The sequence below is a fragment of the Octopus bimaculoides genome, chromosome 8 (genome assembly GCF_046866305.1).
Source record: "Octopus bimaculoides isolate indiv1 chromosome 8, ASM4686630v1, whole genome shotgun sequence".
Classification (NCBI taxonomy): domain Eukaryota; kingdom Metazoa; phylum Mollusca; class Cephalopoda; order Octopoda; family Octopodidae; genus Octopus; species Octopus bimaculoides.
In genome coordinates, this window is record NC_142935.1 from 38,243,733 (window position 1) to 38,249,173 (window position 5,441).

Consider the following 5,441-nt stretch of genomic DNA (forward strand, 5'->3'; position numbering starts at 1 on the left):
ATATATGAACTGTGTATAAAAAGAAATAATGTACGTATTACCCTCGAAATAGCTGTAATACGATTCTTCCTTTGAAACCATGCCTAGCATATTCAAATATCCAGACACGGTTTGTGGATATCATGGTAACTGAGGAAGTATTAGTTAAAACTCTAATATAGCAATAGGACTGTAGGTTGCAGCTCAAAAGAATTGGAGAAAAATGTATATTTCGAAAGAAAAAGAAATAAACAATAGCATTAGCTGTGCGTATTATATCAAGGAATGAAATAGAAATACAAACGTTTCCAAAATCCAGTTACATACAGGAATATAAAAACACCCTCTGACTGAACCCCTTTCCTCAAAAAAAAAAAGGAAGGAAGAAAAATATTGAGAAAAAAAGGAAGGAAAACAATATTGATATGTAAAAGAATAAAAGGTAGCATCTTTCAAAAAATCTTGTTACCTCTTCAAAGAAACTGCGAGGAGATGCTGATACGTGTCTAGCTTTAAGGTTATCGGAAAAGGCCTGGTTGGAGACCATACCGCGTTCTTTCCAGGGCTTAGAAAATATTGAAGGGCCGCTGTAATAAGTGTGTGAATGTGAGGGGGGGATGTGTTGAGCAAAATCATAATTATCTAAACTTCGTATATTTTCTTTTACCCAATGCCAGGAAATTTTCAGCACCCCCTCGTAGTGACTGTTGGCAATTCATTTATTTAGGTAATGTCTCTACAATATGCTAATGCTAGCGGAGTTTCACCGCTCTCTCACATATATTTTCTTCCATAATACTCCTCTCTCTCTTTCTCTCTCTCTCTCTCTCTCTCTCTCTCTCTCTCTCTCTCTCTCTCTCTCTCTCTCTCTCTCTCTCTCTCTCTCTCTCTCTCTCTTTCAAACGCACAGTGTGTCATTCGTGTGGCTTCCACCGTATCAGTTTGGGTTGTTTGTGTTTGTCTCTTTCGTCTTAGTTGTTTTCCGTTGTTCTATCCGCTAGCATTCGGTTTAAAAATTTAACTTCACAATTCTTCAGTTTCAACACCGAAACTATCCGTTGTATACCAACAGCACTCAACCGGATGAAATTTAATTAAGATTATTGAAAAATTCAATATGACTGGGATTTATGTATTGTCCAACATTTTCATTTTATTCAACCAGTTAGAGGAAAGCTATGCTTTATGCTTTTAAAGGAGAGAAATAGTGACCTTCTATTAGAAAAGTGGTAGAGAGTTACAGTTGCAGTTAAAATTCAATTTAAAACGCTTTTTCATTGTTTCAGGAGAGGAAATATGATGAGTGAAAAAGCCAGTTGATGATTTAGAGTAAGTGAATTAAAAAAACGAAGTCACTAATCTCGAGTCGCTGTTTTAATTATTTTTTAATTACTTTCAAATAATAACCTTAAATAAATCTTTACATTAAATCAATGTATGTTTTTTGTATATGTTTTTTTTTTTTTAATTGATTGATTTGCAATTTCAGAGAAAGAAGCCTGATTAGCTGGTGATTTGTCAACAGGTGTAATTGAGGGAATGTTTGTAACTGTTGTCTCTATTTCTTTAGGCACTTGCTGAAATCCTCATTTTCTCTCTCTCTCTCTCTCTCTCTCTCTCTCTCTCTCTCACTCTCTCACTCTCTCTCTCTCTCTCTCTCTCTCTCTCTCTCTCTCTCTCTTTTGTCTTTCTGGCTGCAAACGAAGCAATCTAGACGTCTGTCTATCTGCCGATATAATTTATTAGTTTTATTTATTTTCTTTCTCTTCTTCAACACACAAAAGATATCTGAGTAGAAAAATGTGTCTTTTAAATAGAAAATGCCACAGAAAGTATAGCATTGAAGCTGTTTTACGAAGTGCATTGCAGAAGGTTTGAGACAGTTTAAGATGAGGCAGTTAGATCTGTTCCAGATTATTTTAATCTTAGTAAGCACTTACTATATATCTAGTAAGCTGATCTGCTAGACGTCTTATTCCAGAATGGATGAGGCATCTGTTAGAGTATTTTGAACACATTCGACTAAACACAATTATTATAGGTGACTAGTTTGCTGAATGCAGTCGGGATGTGAAGACAATTAGAAAGCTCTATACACAATTAATTAAACTGGGCGAAAACGCTGCTGAAAAGTAGAAAGGGATTTACATTATATGTTCATGACTTAAATCCACAATGCTCATGGATTAGCAAGCATCCATTTTACTCTTGCACAAGATGTTCAAGGACGGTAGAGAGGAAGTGAAAGTGGATCAGAAGTGCAAGAACATCAGAGCTCATTGAGAAAGTTTCACAATTTTCATGATGAAAACTCTCGTGTGTCTATAAACGTTGGCTTTCGTATTCATTCAAATGTACTTTTCCCATTTGACATAAAATCGACCCACAAATTAATGTGTTTCTGTGTTGTCTCTTTGTGGACGTCTGCGTTTCTTGATGTGCGTGCGTATATGCATATGTATGCGCGCTTATACATACATAGAGATATATGTGTATATATGCATATGCATATAAATGCATGCAATCGAACATACATATGTGTGTATGTATGTGTGTAGAGAGATAGATAGATAGTCACACATAAAATTGCTATTCGAATTGAAATAAAAAGGTAGGAAAAATGTAATTTATAAGGAGTTGCTAGAGAATATGCATCATGTAAAACCCGTTTCTAAATAACCTGTCCGGTAAACTAGCAATACTTGAGAGTGTATGTATAACTAAACAAGGCGAACACTTTACTCTGTACAGTGCGTAATTTATTCCTCTGAAAGCGATAAAATTTATTCTGAAAATGTTTCAAGAAAAATATGCGCCTGAAATATCGATGTTTGGTAAATAATTCGAATAATCTGCTGGGTAGAAGAATTCTACTTTCCTGGTGTGTAGATCTACTTTTTTTTATTTTTCTTTTGATTGAGAGGCAGTGTGATGTACTATTGTAACTATTTTCCAAGTAATTCCGACCTTAAGGAGCATTTAGTCCATTATATCTCCCGAAGTACATGAATGAGGAGATGTAAAGTTTTCCTAGGCAAACCGTAATGATGTATAAGGCAGCGAGCTGGCAAAGTCGCTACCACGTGGAGCAGAATATTTAGCACCACTTCAAGTTCACCCTCCGTCGAGGTCGACTTTATTCTTAATCCTTTCATGGTCAATAAACTAAGAAATAGTTGAACTCTTGAGTAGTGGTAATCAACTTACCCCCTTACCCTAAAACGTCTGGCCTTGTCCCAAAATTTGAAGTCAATATTTCTGATATATACGTCAATAGCTAGAACTGGGCAGTCATATGAAATAGAGCGTAACTCAAGGAATACAAAAGAGAACGAAATGAAAAGTACTTTCGTATCCTGCTATACTTGAGGCAATTGGAGTTTCACAAAAAATGTTTCATAGAGGTTTTCGAGGAGTTTTAACGAGCAATAAGTATGCTTTGCTGTTGTAAAATAACACTAATATTCCTTAAGGATTTTTGAATATTTTCTTGCTCCTAGTGGCAAACAATGTATAAACAAATAATCTTTAGGTGTGGAATCCGGTTTCTGGATTGAAATAAGTGAATTTCTTTCCCTTACACGTTTACTATTCATAAAATATAAGATTATTATGGCAAATGTTAACCAACTTGAAAATATATCTTATTGACTATGTAAACTATAACATATCTGAAATTACGTCACAAAAATTAGGACATTGTTCCCTGATGAAAACCTGTATCATTGAAAGCTACTCAGACTAACCAGAGCGACACTGTTTTAATGCTTATTTACCCCATATATTAAATAAACTTCCATAATTCTACAAAAGTAAATTAGTTTTCATTGATCGGAACATATTTATATGCTAATACAACATAGTTTAAACTAAAGCACATTCTGCCTGTCTTTAACTTACTGTGATGTTTTTTTGACATTCAGTCATTCTTTAACAGTATCAATTGTATAACCATGAATGCTAATTCTCCTACAAATACGATGTCAGATGTTGCGTACCATGTTAATACGTACCTTTTTGATACAACCAAACCTTTGTCCATCTTTCATTTCAGTTGTTCTTTTTATATGAAGTTGAGTAAAAAGTAAGCAACATTTTGAACATTGAAGAACTTGTACTGGATTCTTAGAGTTTTCAATTACTTGTAAACATTTTTGTTGCAATAGTCAGATGACATAGACGTAGACTTGCCCAAATACATCAATTTCAATAAATTAACTTTGATATTTATTTCACCGTTGTTGCAATAATCTGAAATGGAACTTTCAAAGCTCGATATTCGAGAAATTTTACTATTCAACTTCAAAAAAAGGTGTAAAGCAGGTGAAACTGCACGCGATATCAATGAAACGTTTGGTGAGGAAATGACCAGAAAATGGTTAAAACGATTTCGCAGTGGAGATTTGAACCTTGAACCTTGAAGATCATGTGCGTAGAGGACGCCGATCTGTCATCGATGAGGGTCACTTAAAGGCCGCCATTGAAAAAGATCAATTTAAAACCACTCGAGAACTGACAAAAGAACTTCAAGGTAGCCAGAAAACTGCCTGCAATCAGAAAATCAAAAAAGCTTGACAAATGGGTACCACATGATTTGAATGAAAATCAGAAAATGTGCAGGTATGAAATTTGCTCATCCCTTCTCTCCTAAGTCAGACCGTTCCATTTCTCGACCGTATTGTAACTTGCGATGAAAAGTGGATTCTGTGATATAACTTTAAAAAAAACCTTCTTCGCAGTGCTTGAACCAAAATGAAGCATCGAAAACGTTCCCTAAATTCGAGCCCTTCAAAAAGGTTATGGTGACTGTTTGGTGGTGTACTGCTGGACTTATTCATTATAACATTTTAAAACCCAGAAAAACCATTACCGCAGAAACATATTGCCATGGAATTGTCAAGATGAACGAAAAACTGCTACTCCCCTATTCTACACTCGTCAATAGAGGCGGGCCAATCATTCTTTATGGCAACGCTCGAACACAGCTTTCACTAATGACGCTCCAGAAGTTAAGGGAACTTGGCTACGAAGTTCTCCCACACCCAGCTTATTTCCCAGACCTTTTTGTCTACTGACTACCACTTCTTCATGCACCTGTGAGAGAAGTTCAAAAATCAAACCGATGCCGAAAGTGCGTTCAACGAGTTCATCAGCCCTAGAACTCCAGATTTTTGTGTTACCGGAATAAACAAACTAGTACCACGTTGGCAAAAATGTGTTGATTGTAATGGTACTTACTTTGATGAGTAAAATATCCGATTTTTGAAATATATTGTGATGAATTCAGCCTGATACATACGGGTGTATACTTCATATCCGCATTTGAAGCCAAATATACAGTCATTTGAAACCAGTATTCCTTTTTCTGTTGCCTGCGATGAAGTTATTTCTAGTTGAAGATCTACTTTGCTAGAATGGTGAGGGAAGCCATGCTGTTGATCATTAAATCTTGTTGTTGATCA